Below are 17,172 nucleotides of genomic sequence, written 5' to 3'. Positions count from 1 at the left end.
CCATCTGAGTGTGGCATATGCTAACAATCACATTTCTGTCTAGATGCAGCGCGGGCTAAGCTTGAGAATTCCATCTAAGTGTGGCATATGCTAACAATCACATTTCTGTCTAGATTTGGCGCATACTAAACTTGAGAAATTCCATCTAAGTGTGGCATATGTTAACAATCAGATTTCTGTCTAGATTTGGCGCATACTAATCTTGAGAATTCCATCTAAGTGTGGCATATGCTAACAGTCACATTTCTGTCTAGTTTGGCGCAGCCTAAACTTGAAAAATTCCATCCAAGTGTGGCATATGCTAACAATCACATTTCTGTCTAGATGCGACGCATACTAAACTTGAGAATTCCATCTAAGTGTGGCATATGCTAACAATCACATATCTGTCTAGATGTGACGCAGACTAAACTAGAGAATTCCATCTAAGTGTGGCATATGCTAACAGTCACATTTCTGTCTAGATTTGGCGCAGACTAAACTTGAGAAATTACATCTAAGTGTGGCATAGACTAACAATCACATTTCTGTCTAGATGCGACGCATACTAAACTAGAGAATTCCATCTAAGTGTGGCATATGCTAACAATCACATTTCTGTCTAGATGTGACGCGGGCTAAGCTTGAGAATTCCATCTAAGTGTGGCATATGCTAACAATCACATTTCTGTCTAGATGCGACGCGGGCTAAGCTTGAGAATTCCATCTAAGTGTGGCATATGCTAACAATCACATTTCTGTCTAGATGCGACGCATACTAAACTAGACAATTCCATCTAAGTGTGGCATATGCTAACAATCACATTTCTGTCTAGATGTGACGCGGGCTAAGCTTGAGAATTCCATCTAAGTGTGGCATATGCTAACAATCACATTTCTGTCTAGATGTGACGCGGGCTAAGCTTGAGAATTCCATCTAAGTGTGGCATATGCTAACAATCACATTTCTGTCTAGATGCGACGCGGGCTAAGCTTGAGAATTCCATCTAAGTGTGGCATATGCTAACAATCACATTTCTGTCTAGATGCGACGCGGGCTAAGCTTGAGAATTCCATCTAAGTGTGGCACATGCTAACAATCACATTTCTGTCTAGATTTGGCACAGACTAAACTTGAGAATTCATATAGGTGTGGCATATGCTACCAATCAAGGGGGTAGCGAGTTCCAGAGGTTGGCCGCTTGAACAGGGAAGCTTGCTCCTCCTGCGGTTTTGAGGTTGAATCTGGGGACTGTGAGGCGGTGAGTGTGGGATGATCTGGTGGTACGGGTGGCATGGTGTAGGGAGAACTTGCCCGAGAGGTATTTAGGTGCAGTGTGTGAGATACATTTGTGGGTGATTGCCAAGGTGTGGAGTGAGATTCTGTCGCTCACTGGGAGCCAGTTAGAATTCTGTCTGTGTCTGGAGATGTGGTTAGATCTTGGGATGTTTATGGCGGATTTAAGGAGTTATTCTATTGAGATTCATTTCAGAGGTTCCTGAGAAGAGTGTGTTGCAGTAATCTATTTTGGATAGTGCTAGGGCTCTGGCTAGTGTCATGCAGCTGGTGGAGGATAGGTAGGATTTACAGGCATTGATTAGCTTGCTAGTGTAAGCAGCTGGTAAGGGATAGGTAGGATTTACAGGCATTGATTAGCTTGTTTGTGTAAGCAGCTGGTAAGGGATAGGTAGGACTTACAGGCATTGATTAGCTTGCTAGTGTAAGCAGCTGTTAAGGGATAGGTAGGATTTACAGGCATTGATTAGCTTGCTAGTGTAAGCAGCTGGTAAGGGATAGGTAGGACTTACAGGCATTGATTAGCCTGCTAGTGTAAGCAGCTGGTAAGGGATAGGTAGGATTTACAGGCATTGATTAGCTTGCTAGTGTAAGCAGCTGGTAAGGAATAGGTAGGACTTACAGGCATTGATTAGCTTGCTAGTGTAAGCAGCTGGTAAGGGATAGGTAGGATTTACAGGCATTGATTAGCATTTTTGTGTACGCAGCTGGTAAGGAATGGGTAGGACTTACAGGCATTGATTAGCTTGCTAGTGTAAGCAGCTAGTAAGGGATAGGTAGGACTTACAGGCATTGGTTAGCTTGTTAGTGTAAGCTGTTGATGAGGCGATGGCACTCACTTGTTTTTTTAGAGATAAGGTGGAGTCGAGGTAGACCCCGGGCGTCTTTATTTCTTTCGCAACTTTGATTGTATTACCATAAATGATGAAGGACAAGTACTGTGGGTCAAGTTTGTTCAGGCGAGCTTGGGTGCCTACAATCAGGAGCTCGGTGTTTTCGTCATTAAGGCATAGGTTGTGTGTTGCCATCCATACCTGGATTTCCCAGTAGATGTTTTGGTAATTAGTTTGGTGTTGTTGGCGTAGTGTCCTGACAGAGTGAGGAGGACCTGGGTGTCATCTGCGTAGTTTGTGTAGATGACACCCATGTCATCAAGGCAGTTGTATAGCAGCTTCGTAAAGATGTTATATAGGGTTGGGGATGTACAGGATCCCCGGGGAACCCCACATAGGATGGGGATAGGAGCTGCTGATACAGAGGGAGAGACTCTAGTAGTGCGGTTGGATAGGAAAGATTTAATCCAGGCGGAAGAGTTGGTGGAAAAGGCTGCTGCAGAGGTTAAGTGATCGGTGAGGATCTGGTGGTCGACCAGATCAAATGCAGCGGCAAGGTCAACAAGAGAAGCATGCCCAGTTTGCCTTTGTCTCTCGTCTCGTCCATCTCTATTTTCAGATCCAGGAGGGCGGTCTCAGTGCCATGCCTCGGCCGAAAACCTGATTGCCGTAGTCCAAGTAGGTTGTTGTCCTCCAGATGGTTCTGGATCTGTAAGTAGGCAACTCGGTCCAGAATGTTTAAGAGTAAGGGGACGGTGGTGATTGGCCTGTAGTTGGTTGGTGTGTTCGGGTCTATATTGGGCTTTTTTAGGAGAGGCATGACCATGCCTCCTTGAGGTTCTTTGGGACGAGATTAGTCTTAAAGGAGCCGTTTATCATAGTGGCGATAAAAGGAGATAGTTCCTTGGCACAGTCCTTAATAATGGGGGCTGGACATGTGTCTCCTTGGCATCTTGAAGGCTTAAGGTCTTTGATGATGCTTTCCACTTCGCTTGGGTGTGACCATGGCGAATGACAATGGCGGGCACTGAGGGTGTTGAGGTTTGGGAGGGGCATTGTATGATGAGCTATTTGCAAGACTATTTTCTTTCACTTCTGTTTTAGTTTGGAGGGAGTCTATTTTATCTGCTAGGACTTGTTGAATTTTAGAACACCATGCAGCATCTTTTGTGCAGTCTGAAGAGGGTGGTTATGGGGATTCTAGTTCCCTTAGGATACTGAAAAGCTCCTTAGTCTTGGATTTGGCGTTGTGTATTCTGGTGTTATATAGATTTCCTTTTTGGTGGAGAGGATGGCTGTTTTGTAGGTAGTTGCTGCATTGGAGAACAGAACCTTATTCTGATTGGAGGAAGCTTTGCGCCAGTTGTATTCTGCTGTTCTTTTTAGGTTTCTCAATAATTTAAGTTCTGGGGTGAACCAGTTGTTGTGGTGGGTGGCAGCTTTGGCTTTTTTTAGTTTAACAGGGGCGATAATTTCCAAGGTGGAATTCATTGTTGTATTATAGAGATCGGCCAATTCAGTGGGATGTAAGTTTTTATAGTTGGTATCGTTCAGTATGTTGTTGATTAGTGGGGAAAGATTGGGTAGTGTTATGTCACGGGTGTTCCTGGAGAAAGAGGGGGGAACAATGGCAGGGCTGGGTAGTGCGGATCCCTGAATAGTAAAGGATATGAAGTGGTGGTCTGTCCATTCTGAAGAATGTTTATGGAACAGTTCAAGTCAGATAGCCAGCCTAGGGTACGACCCTTGGCATAGGTGGGCTCAACAATTCGATGCTTGAAGTCGAGTTGGGATAGGGATTTTTCGAGAGCAAGAGCTTTGGCATTACTTGGAACCTGGACAAGGTTGAGGTCTCCAAGGAATATGATGCGGGAGCCTGCTTTTGTGTTAGAGGATAGGAGGCTTGTGATGTCTTCCTCGAAGGAAGAGATGGGGTCTGGATGTCGGTAGGATATATGAGGATTGCTTGAGTGGCTGTTAGTGGGATTTTAGCAGAGAGAAGTTCAGCTGACGGTAGGCTAATGCTGGTGGGATCTCTAAGGCCCAACGAAGTTCTAGCTATAACGGCAAGGCCTCCTCCTCTGCCAGAGCTTCTGTCTGATCTGATAATCCTGTATCTCTCTGGAAGGGCTAGGGCGAAGGCCGGGCCTGCCGCCTGGTGGGGCCAGGTTTCTGTGATGGACAAGAAATCGAGGCTGTTTTCAGAGATAAGGTCTGCAGTGTTGGTGGCGTGGGCAACTAAAGAGCGTTCATTGATCAGAGCCCCTTTGATAGCGGGAATCTGTGCTGCAGCATTTGGCTTATGCGGTTTTGGAGTAACGATAACTGACGGTATTCTTCAGTGGGCAGTGGCTGGGGTGTGCACTCCGGGTTTAGAGGTGACTTTAGCGGAATGGGTAGGCATCCTAAAAGATTGTGGATGGGTGGTGAAATGTGATCGTAGTCTCCAGTTCCTAATGTTGACAGGTCATGGGATCAGAGGTGTTGGGGGGGTAGCATAACGCTGGATCCATTCCAGTGGGCTGAATAGGTTAGCAGTAGTATTATTTTGGTGTGAGTTAGTGGTGGAGGTGAGGCCATTAAAGGCTTGGATTGGTGGGAGGAGGTTGGTGGGTGTAATGGAGTGGATGAGTGGGAGGATTGAGGCTATGGTGAGGGTAGCTCTGTGAAAGGCTGCCATAGGTATGGTAGGTGAAGGAGTTGGAGAGGGCCTCCAGAGATTAGGCTAAGGTGAGAACCTAGGTGGTTTAGCGTGGGTCCTCCGGGGGTGGGCGTGAGAGATTGGGTTATATCAAGCTGGTTAGGCACAGTGAGGATAGGCACAAGGGACTTGGTCGGGATTAGTCCTGGGTGCAAATCTTATATTGCAGTGGGTTGATGGGCAAGTATGTAGGTGTAACACGGTATGACATTCAATGGTGAGCAGAGATAGATTTGTAGATGGACGAGGTAGATGGTGGATGCTGTCACACACAGTGGCGCTTTAGGACTGATTGGGCTGGGTTCAGTATGATTAGGTTTGCCGTAGTGGAATAAGACATTAATTGCAGGGGGTGTGAGACGGTCAAGTTAGGCTAGCATAATGCGATTTAGCAAACACATATGATCAGCACTTGACTAGCATAGCAAGGTTTGACAAACACCTATGATCAAAAGAGTGTGATGCCAAAGGCATAGCGGTGCTAATAATGCTGGGCTGAAAAGCTTACCGGCGAGCAACTTACAAGCAGTGAGAAGCGCATTACATGATGATCAGGAGGCGCAGGCAGCGCAGGCGTTCTACGGTGTCATAGTAATGATTTTATACGCTAGATGCGGCGTGTCACCAGTAGCAGGGAGCGGGGGTCTGGAAGTAGTGTACACAGAATGAGCGGGAGGGGGGCTGAAGGATCTGACTGAATGTTAGAGGTCTGGCGCAGGGGTGGAGCAAGGTACTTAGTTATTACTGGTTAGGTATGCATGGTAAAGTACAGATAGATTGCCAACCTATGTGGTGGGTATCGAAAGGCATGTTAGAGCCGGTTAGTCCTGAGTGCAGAGAGGTACGTGGCCTTGAACACGTGGCATCTTGCAGAGGTATTGGCATGTGTTTAGCTGTTCAGTTCTGGTGGTATGCGGAGTCCAGTAAGCTGAGGGACTCTGGATGCATCAACGGGACATAACGGAGTCGCCTAGCCGTAGTGTCCCATGGTGAACAGGGTTTTAAAAAGCAATAGTGCCTCTCAAGGGGCCACATGACAAGTGGGTCAGAAGGGCTCATATCCCTCAAGATACACCACAACGGAAAGCCTGTTGGAGGCAAGACAAAGCTCCAAGAACACACCTCTGAGGATAAAAAATGAATAGCGCCTCTCAAGGGGCCACATCACAAGTGGGTCATAGAGCTGAAGGAATGCCGGCATATGCCTCAGAGCGAGGCAAAAGGACCACAACAGTGGGAAAGGGCAAATGCCTCCCCGAAGGACATGGCAAGGGCCACGTCCAAAACCGGATTATGTTGGATGCAATTAATGGAAGCTCAAGAACTAACCTCTGAGGATGGAAAGTAATAGCGCCTCACCAGGGGCCATATTACAAGTGGATCTGAATGAGCTAATAGGATGGTGGGACACAGTGGAAGAGGCTCACACGCTGCACCACCAAGGGATCAATGCTCCAGAATCCACCTTTGAGGATAAAATATTACTAATGCCCCTCAGGGGGTGGGGGAGGCCACATCACAAGTGGGACACCAGTGCGATAAGAAGGTATGCACATGCCTCAAAGCGCAGAAAAGCGCACAACGGTTGATGAAAGGCGCATACCTCTCCACCTTGCATGGAAAATACATAAAGAATGCAGAGGAAGGTCAAGTGCAAAGTCAACAAAGAGACACCAGACACAGCTCACACGCTGGGTCCACCAAATACACCAGGCACAGCTCGCACGCTGTGTCCACCAAATACACCAGGTACAGCTCACACGCTGTGTCCACCAAATACACCAGGCACAGCTAAGACACACTGGGTCCACCAAATACACCAGGCACAGCTCACACACTGGGAACCAGATATACCAGACACAGCTCACACGCTGGGTCCACCAAATACACCAGGCACAGCTCACACGCTGTGTCCACCAAATACACCAGGCACAGCTCACACGCTGGGTCCACCAAATAAACCAGGCACAGCTCACACGCTGTGTCCACCAAATACACCAGGCACAGCTCACACGCTGGGTCCACCAAATACACCAGGCACAGCTCACACACTGGGTCCACCAAATACACCAGGCACAGCTCACACACTGGGAACCAGATATACCAGACACAGCTCACACGCTGGGTCCACCAAATACACCAGGCACAGCTCACACGCTGGGTCCACCAAATACACCAGGCACAGCTCACACGCTGGGTCCACCAAATACACCAGACACAGCTCACACGCTGGGTCCACCAAATACACCAGGCACAGCTCACACGCTGGGTCCACCAAATACACCAGGCACAGCTCACACGCTGGGTCCACCAAATACACCAGGCACAGCTCACACGCTGGGTCCACCAAATACACCAGACACAGCTCACACGCTGGGTCCACCAAATTCACCAGACACAGCTCACACCCTGGGTCCACCAAATACATCAGACACAGCTCACAAGCTGGGTCCACCAAATACACCAGACACAGCTCACACGCTGGGTCCACCAAATACACCAGACACAGCTCACACGCTGGGTCCACCAAATACACCAGGCACAGCTCACACGCTGGGTCCACCAAATACACCAGACACAGCTCACACGCTGGGTCCACCAAATACACCAGGCACAGCTCACACGCTGGGTCCACCAAATACACCAGACACAGCTCACACGCTGGGTCCACCAAATACACCAGGCACAGCTCACACGCTGGGTCCACCAAATACACCAGGCACAGCTCACACACTGGGAACCAGATATACCAGACACAGCTCACACGCTGGGTCCACCAAATACACCAGACACAGCTCACACGCTGGGTCCACCAAATTCACCAGACACAGCTCACACCCTGGGTCCACCAAATACATCAGACACAGCTCACAAGCTGGGTCCACCAAATACACCAGACACAGCTCACACGCTGGGTCCACCAAATACACCAGACACAGCTCACACGCTGGGTCCACCAAATACACCAGGCACAGCTCACACGCTGGGTCCACCAAATACACCAGACACAGCTCACACGCTGGGTCCACCAAATACACCAGGCACAGCTCACACGCTGGGTCCACCAAATACACCAGACACAGCTCACACGCTGGGTCCACCAAATACACCAGGCACAGCTCACACGCTGGGTCCACCAAATACACCAGACACAGCTCACACACTGGGAACCAGATACACCAGACACAGCTCACACGCTGGGTCCACCAAATACACCAGACACAGCTCACACGCTGGGTCCACCAAATACATCAGACAAGGCTCACAAGCTGGGTCCACCAAATACACCAGGCACAGCTCACACGCTGGGTCCACCAAATACACCAGACACAGCTCACACGCTGGGTCCACCAAATACACCAGGCACAGCTCACACGCTGGGTCCACCAAATACACCAGACACAGCTCACACGCTGGGAACCAGATACACCAGACACAGCTCACATGCTGGGTCCACCAAATACACCAGACACAGCTCACACGCTGTGTCCACCATATACACCAGACACAGCTCACATGCTGGATCCACCAAATACACCAGGCACAGCTCACACGCTGTGTCCACCAAATACACCAGGCACAGCTCACACGCTGGGTCCGCCAAATACACCAGACACAGCTCACACACTGGGAACCAGATACACCAGACACAGCTCACACGCTGGGTCCACCAAATACACCAGACACAGCTCACACGCTGGGTCCACCAAATACATCAGACAAGGCTCACACGCTGGGTCCACCAAATACACCAGGCACAGCTCACACGCTGGGTCCACCAAATACACCAGGCATAGCTCACACGCTGTGTCCACCAAATACACCAGGTACAGCTCACACGCTGGGTCCACCAAATACACCAGGCATAGCTCACACGCTGTGTCCACCAAATACACCAGGTACAGCTCACACGCTGGGTCCACCAAATACACCAGGCACAGCTCACACACTGGGGACCAGATATACCAGACACAGCTCACACGCTGGGTCCACCAAATACACCAGACACAGCTCACACGCTGGGTCCACCAAATACACCAGACACAGCTCACACCCTGGGTCCACCAAATACATCAGACACAGCTCACAAGCTGGGTCCACCAAATACACCAGACACAGCTCACACGCTGGGTCCACCAAATAAACCAGGCACAGCTCACACACTGTGTCCACCAAATACACCAGGCACAGCTCACACGCTGGGTCCACCAAATACACCAGGCACAGCTCACATGCTGTGTCCACCAAATACACCAGGTACAGCTCACACGCTGGGTCCACCAAATACACCAGGCACAGCTCACACACTGGGAACCAGATATACCAGACACAGCTCACACGCTGGGTCCACCAAATACACCAGGCACAGCTCACACGCTGGGTCCACCAAATAAACCAGGCACAGCTCACACGCTGTATCCACCAAATACACCAGGCACAGCTCACACGCTGGGTCCACCAAATACACCAGGCACAGCTCACACACTGGGTCCACCAAATACACCAGGCACAGCTCACACGCTGTGTCCACCAAATACACCAGGCACAGCTCACACGCTGGGTCCACCAAATACACCAGGCACAGCTCACACACTGGGTCCACCAAATACACCAGGCACAGCTCACACACTGGGAACCAGATATACCAGACACAGCTCACACGCTGGGTCCACCAAATACACCAGGCACAGCTCACACGCTGGGTCCACCAAATAAACCGGCACAGCTCACACGCTGTGTCCACCAAATACACCAGGCACAGCTCACACGCTGGGTCCACCAAATACACCAGGCACAGCTCACACACTGGGAACCAAATATACCAGACACAGCTCACACGCTGGGTCCACCAAATACACCAGACACAGCTCACACGCTGGGTCCACCAAATTCACCAGACACAGCTCACACCCTGGGTCCACCAAATACATCAGACACAGCTCACAAGCTGGGTCCACCAAATACACCAGGCACAGCTCACACGCTGGGTCCACCAAATACACCAGACACAGCTCACACGCTGGGCCCACCAAATACACCAGGCACAGCTCACACGCTGGGTCCACCAAATACACCAGACACAGCTCACACGCTGGGTCCACCAAATACACCAGGCACAGCTCACACGCTGGGTCCACCAAATACACCAGACACAGCTCACACACTGGGAACCAGATACACCAGACACAGCTCACACGCTGGGTCCACCAAATACACCAGACACAGCTCACACGCTGGGTCCACCAAATACACCAGGCACAGCTCACACTCTGGGTCCACCAAATACACCAGACACAGCTCACACGCTGGGTCCACCAAATACACCAGGCACAGCTCACACGCTGGGTCCACCAAATACACCAGACACAGCTCACACGCTGGGAACCAGATACACCAGACACAGCTCACACGCTGGGTCCACCAAATACACCAGACACAGCTCACACGCTGTGTCCACCAAATACACCAGGCACAGCTCACACGCTGGGTCCACCAAATACACCAGACACAGCTCACACGCTGTGTCCACCAAATACACCAGGCACAGCTCACACGCTGGGTCCACCAAGTACACCAGACACAGCTCACATGCTGTGCACGCTGTGGCCACCAAATACACCAGGCACAGCTCACACGCTGGGTCCACCAAATACACCAGGCACAGCTCACACGCTGGGTCCACCAAGTACACCAGACACAGCTCACATGCTGTGTCCACCAAACGTCACAAGCTTTTGTGTGAAGGGCGGCAGGGATCAGCTTCGAGTTGGCCCTACATGGAAGTAGGGTCCCCGCTCACCTGATCCCGCTCACCTGATCCCGTTCACCAAAATATTTGTGTTATGTTTCTTATGATGTTTTATGGTTGGTTTTCTTTTGCACCATAGCTATTGTTCCAATAAAGCTTGTGGACAAAGTTTATCCACTTCACATCCCGTTTGGCCTCCTCCTTTTGCGACATTGTCATTACTGTCATACTTGCCATCATTGTCACCTGCATGCCTCTCCCCCCACACTAAAACACTTCCAGGCTTATGCTGAATTGTGAAAAAATGCGACCACCTCCCCCAGCAAAGCGAAATAGGGTGAATTTCACATGTTCAGCTGTGATTTCGCCCTCCCCTGCTGTGCAGGCAGGGGCCTCCATTGCACACGTGTTAATGGCCGCTAATTACTGCTCTGGAGCAGAGCTATACCGGCTCCTTTCCTCTTTCCCTTTTGTGTTTGGAAAAATGCCAAACACTGACCTTGGTTGACCTCGTGCTGCGAATTGTCACGACTCACGGGCGATTGTTTTCCACTTAGCATCTAGGAAGAAAAGACACCCCGAAATATTATGCAATACTGCCATCTACTGCCAGGAGCTTGAACTACACGTTCGCTCACATTTCTGCCTAAGTCAAATGGGGCACGCTCCTGCCACAAGGCCAGGGCAAGGCTGCTCTCTCTGGATGTCCGCAATTACCACAATGAGCCCAATTTATTAACCTGGAAGGCCAAAGATACGTTGTACCGTTTGAGCCACAAGGAGAACATTTTGGGGTGACAGGCATACTGCCTATATTTGAAAATCAAAAACCCTGAGCTGTATGCCCCGCCCATAGTCACACGAGACTCCGCCCACATGCCCCGCCCACATGTCAAATGGTAGCTGCCAAAGAAACAGGTTTGCAGCATTAGAAACCCTATTTCTATTATAATGTATGTACCACACAGCTGCCTCCTCTAAACCAAGTTATTTGCTTATGTTGCACTAAATGTATCCTTTCAGTTCCTTAAACTATATTGATTGTGTGATAAGCTATGTGCAGAAAACTGCACCAAATGAAACTGCCCTAAAAAAAACGCATGTACCATTTTCTGAGTGACACCCACACACGCTAGAAGCAGCTGCAGCTGATCATGAACCGCACTGACTTCTTTGAAACAGGCAGCCATGTGTGGGGGCCTCCCAAGGTGGGGGCCAGGCATGTGCTCTCCAGGACATATCTACCTCTCGCTAAGGTGCAGCCGTAGTTCTTCTTATAGTGGAATCACTGTGAATGCTGGGGCAGCCGGGGTATTGGTGTGTGCAATTGGCGACTGTTACACAACACACATTCTAGAAGCTGCGTAGAGGCCTTCCTAGGTTCCTGAATCTTACTTGTGTCTCCCTGAAGTGAATTACATTTGCATATTGGGCGCGTAAAATGACTCATACATGTTTTCTGTTGCTGTTTGTCAATGCACGTGCAGTATTTCACTTCTAATTTCAATGCGCTTGCCCTCTTTTTGGTGCGTTTAGTGCTTTTACTCGATGTGGGTCAAGCTGGTTAGATTAGTTAACTGCATGGGGTCTTGTCTCAGTCTGTTTGCTTTGTCCGTCGCTGGGATCCGTTTTCCATGTGAATGGATAGATAATGACAGGGCATTGCCCCATCCTGAATGCCACACAATCACAGTGTCTGGCAGCTCCTTTTACTCCAGAGTGTTGCCATTTCTATCTCTTCAAACAGGGCGCACCTGCTCTTTGGCCATCTCCACAGTAAATCGAGCCCAAGCTAGCAATCCACAGGAAAGGCCTACAGATGTGTTTTCTTATTGAAACACTGGGTCTGCAACGGAAAAACCCAGAGAGGGCACCCTCTTCCCCGGCTAAACCCAGAGGTTAGGCAGGTATGATTACAAGGTACTGAAAGAGCATGTAATAGAGAAGCAGCTGGGGGAGGGGGGGCGTAGTGGCGCGAAGTCGGCCGCCATCTCGCGAGATTCGGAGCGAGAGACAGTGCAGAGAGGACACAGAGATCCCAGAGCAGCGCGGTGCAGAAGCAGCCTCACGCACGCGCGCCTCTTTACCTAGAGGACTGGCGGTCCAGACTGAATGACAAACTCTAATGACAGTGCAGCGACTGTCAACCTTCGTGCTGTTAACACAGTAAAGCAAGTTTCCTGTCACTTCCTGTGTAGAGTTTTACGGTGGGCCGCAACATAATTGGCGACGAGGATCAGGGAGTGAACCGTATGCTGCGATGATGCAGGGCAAGGTGCAACTGCTTTTCTTCAGACTCCAGGCAGGCCAGTGATTCCCTGGCCCTAATGAAAAAAGGCCACGCTTCTCAACACCACAGGGGCGGAAGGCCAAACGATTTTTGCAGGACATCCAAGCCCAATTAGCAAAGATGTTCAAGGAGGCCGCGATCGTGATAGATGAGTCGTCTGACTGGCTGAGTGTCACGCCGCCCGCATTGGGGTCCACTTACTTGAAGCGGCGCGCCCCGTCATGGAGGCTGTACCCGCGCTTTCGCTTAGGGGTTCCTGGGTTGTTCTGGTCATCGCGCGCTTCCGGGTTTCCTGGGCAGGTTGGTCAGCGCATGCGCGGGCGGCCATTCCGCGCTCTTCGCGCATGCGCGCTGCACGGAGTACTCGCTTTGGAGGACCTTGCGGTCCACGCCTCTCTCCGAGCCAACCAACGCTTGGGAGTCGGCTCGGCTTGCGTTCCAAGCCTCCTAGGGGTTGGCAGTCCTATTTAAGGAGCCCGGTCGTTCATTCAAACTGCGTCTCAACGCGGTTTGTTTAGGATCGTGTTTCCTCGCCGGTTCCTTGTGCCTACCTTACCTGTTACCTGACTCCTGTCCTCCTTGTTCCTGGTACCCTCGGGTCCTTACCTGTAACCTGACTCCTGTCCTTCTTGTTCCTGGTACCCTCGGGTCCTTACCTGTAACCTGACTCCTGCCCTCCTTGTTCCTGGTACCCTCGGGTACATTCTGCAGTTGCCTTGCCTTGTCCTTCCTTCCCTTGTCCTGTGGTAGGGTGGTTCCCTTTCCCCTCTTCTGAGTTGGGTGGTTCCCCTGTGGTTATTAGTTGGTCCTTGCCTTGTACCTTGTCTGCCTGCACTTTCAGCCTCCCTCTACCTTGTGAGCCATTCTTCTACCTTCATTCCCGGATCCAGCCTCCTACCAATCTTCACTGTGTCCTCTCCCTTGGGACTTCCATCTTCCGGATCCAGTCTTCCTTGGGACTTCCATCTTCCGGATCCAGTCTTCCTGGGGACTCAGTATCGTCATCTGGAAAGGCTCCCCCTGTCAGTGCTTGCACTGTCCTGACGCCACTTTAATCGGGGGTGAGCAGACTCGTGGCGTTGGGAGCTGGTTCATCTCCAACCCGGTTCCATTCGGGCGGGAGCTGGGCTGGCTTCTCGCGTCATCAACCTCATCCACGCAGGACTCCTGACAGCCTGGCATCATCATCAAGGTCTTCAACCAGACGAACAGGTACGCAACGTCCTCGTGACACACTCTATAACACTGAGACCAATGGTCCTGGTCAAGAAACAACAATCAAATGGTCTCAAGATCTGCATTGACTTACGCAGCTTAAACATGGAAGGGATAACAGACAGTTACCCTTTTCCCGGCATAAACGAATTGATGCTCATGATGAAGGAAGCCAGGTAATTTTCAGAATGGGGCGTGAGGGATGTGTAACATCAGGTAAGCTTGCACACAAACGGCTTTCATTGCACCGTTTGGTACATACCTGTTTATATGGATGCCATTTGGGTTGTCGTCTGTGCCTTGGCGTTTCAGAGAATGATGGACTCGTTGCTGGGAAATTTAGGAAATGTGTCATATTTCCAGGATGCCATTCTCATTTATGCCGAAGATGTAGAGACACACAAGGTAGTCTTGAGAAAAGTACTCTTGGAGCAGCAAGAGGCGGGAGTAAATCTACAGTATAAGAAGTCTAGATTGAAGGCGAGTGATGCAGAGTATTTGGGGTACAAGATCGCGCACGAAGGGATGAGCCCCAAGAAGAACCTGTCACAAGCGATTGGCAGAGCCCCGACACCTAATAATGAGGGAAAACTTAGGTCATTGTTAGGGTTGCAGAATACTATGCAAACTTTGTGCACAGTTTCTCAGAAACAACTGCACCGTTGAGAGAACTATTGAAGCAAGGGGCTGAATACAATATGTGCCCAGAAGAAAAGAGGGCATTCGAGGAAGTGAAGCCGAGAATAGTGGGGGCCCGATGACTACAGCCATTCAACCCAATGTGAACAATGTACATCTCCATGGACACAAGTGCAGAGGGTCGAGGGGCGACACGCAGAAAAAAGGCAATACAGAGCACGTCGTGGCATTTGCCTCCGAGGCAGAAAAGAACTACTCCACAGCGGGGAAGGAAATGTTAGCATGCGTCTGAGCAGTGGAGTATTCCAGGACATATGTGTGGGGCACAAAGCCACGACCACAAACCACTGGTGCACATGTTGAGCCACAGAGGCACGAAGATGTCCACACCCCGGTTGGCACGCATAGCAGCAAAACGATGAAATTGTACATATTCTGGGATGGAAGAATGCGCTGCCTGTATGTTACGCCTGCCGAAATAGGGAGTCAGGATGAGCACGTTCATCAAGGAAGAGTGCATGGTGGCATCAGTGGGACACCGGAAGAGTAAAGAGTTCAAAGAGATGAGTGAGAGACATTGGCGGGAAGGAGCGGCCAAGGATGACAAAAGTCACTACATGGGTCAAAAATGGATGGCCTTATTAAAAGGCCATCCCTGAAGGGCTGAGGTCATACTAAAAGGTGGCAGAAGAGATTAATGAAGCTGAAGGTCTGATCAGGTGATGCACCTTGTGGGCATTAGGAAGGTCATGTAGAGGAGGTGCCCAGGATCACACAACTAGTCAGAACAATACTCAAGAATGGAGGACTCGGGTGCCCATCAACACCCAGCATTATTCACACAATGAATCTAAGCCGGGACAGCATACAAGTATCATTGGTCTTGCTGCTCTCAAATCGTACAATGAGTACAAGCGAGCTTTGTACCACATTTGCCTCACCATTGACGTCACATTATCCTCTCAGTTTACAAAACCTACGGGGAAGTTGGGTGTATAGCATGTATATAGGTTAGTCAATTTATTGGTTAGTATCTATCTGATGACTCCACCTTCAGCCATCCTACTACCGATAATATCATTAATGCATCATTCCAGGGCCAATTGATTTTTCGCACTGTCTACAATAGATGGTGCGGCAAACACACTTTCCATTGGTTGGCATCTATCTTACCAACCTTGGACATTTTGACATGGCATCAAGGTACAAGTGAGACACAAGTGTGGGGATCGAACTCCGTTGTCTGCCATAATTGCAATTAAAGAATACTTTCCTAGTCATCCCTTGTCTCTCCTTTGAACTTGGCCATGTGTGCTGTCTGGTGTCTGCATTATGTGAGAAACCAGAGGGTGGTTTGGATCCAGACCCTGGGGGTGGACCAGTGCAGGAGGATCACCTGAGTGAGGGGTATTCGGGGAGAGGGGGTGAGGCAACCGATGGTTAGATGTCGTATTCCCTTTTCCCGTACCCATGCCCCATCCTATTTTATAGGATCTTCCAACGTCCCAATTCCCCCCTTTCTAGACAAACACTGGGCCGAGGAAGAAGGCGACGAAGAGTAAAGTGGCTAACCCTTAAATATCTCATTGGACATGTTCCGCTAATCGATCCGGCAAAGTAAGGCACTTGACTTGAATCACATACATCTGATACCCATTAGCTCCCCCCACACGGGTAAAAGGCAGAACATAGAGACACACTCTGAGCAAGGAGGAACATGAGAAAGAGCAGAACTTCCGGGGTGAAGGTAAAACAACTGGAGTAAAACGATCAAACGAGGGATGAGAGCAAAGGGTCGGGAAACCCAGGAAATCCCTGCAGGAGGTCGTTGTCTCTGAAGAGCCATGAAGGATTTGCGAGAAGGCCAAATCCCAAACAAGAAGACTACATTGTGTTTCAATGATGCCATCAACCCTCCCGTGTGAACTACAGAGTTGGGGAGGTGAGGCCAAGCCTGTGGTATTAACCTTGACTCGTGAATCAAAGCCGCAAAGACAAGAATGGAGCATGCACAACCTGTGAGTTATTGAAAGACATAAAAGGCCGGTTTGTGTCAAGGAAAGATTGAAGGTGCAACAGTGTATCTCACAAGTAAAGGTTGTGCACATGCTGATGAGATGCAAAGGAAAACTAACCAGTGATTAACTTTTAAGTGGCTGATACCTACTGTGAAGCCAATGATAGAGAGTAGCGGAGTGGTCCGGCGAAAGGAAGTAGCCCATTCGAAAGTCTCTGCGAAATGTGAACCCCAACAAAAGGGGAAATTAAAAGAAGAAAGCTTGAAAAGAAAGATTTCTTTGAACTTTTGTGCTTATGGTACGGAACTATCAAGACCAAGAGACACTGGGGCAAATAACATAAGAGTGTGAGCGAAGAGAAAGTTGAAGGAGATTTATGATAAAAGCCTTGCACATTCGAAAGTCTTCAACATCAGTAAAAGGTCCAAGCTCAACTGAGGGAGACCAGGAG

Source organism: Ambystoma mexicanum, chromosome 2p (assembly GCF_040938575.1).
Source record: "Ambystoma mexicanum isolate Mex_15411 chromosome 2p, UKY_AmexF1_1, whole genome shotgun sequence".
Classification (NCBI taxonomy): domain Eukaryota; kingdom Metazoa; phylum Chordata; class Amphibia; order Caudata; family Ambystomatidae; genus Ambystoma; species Ambystoma mexicanum.
This window is presented reverse-complemented; position numbering follows the sequence as displayed.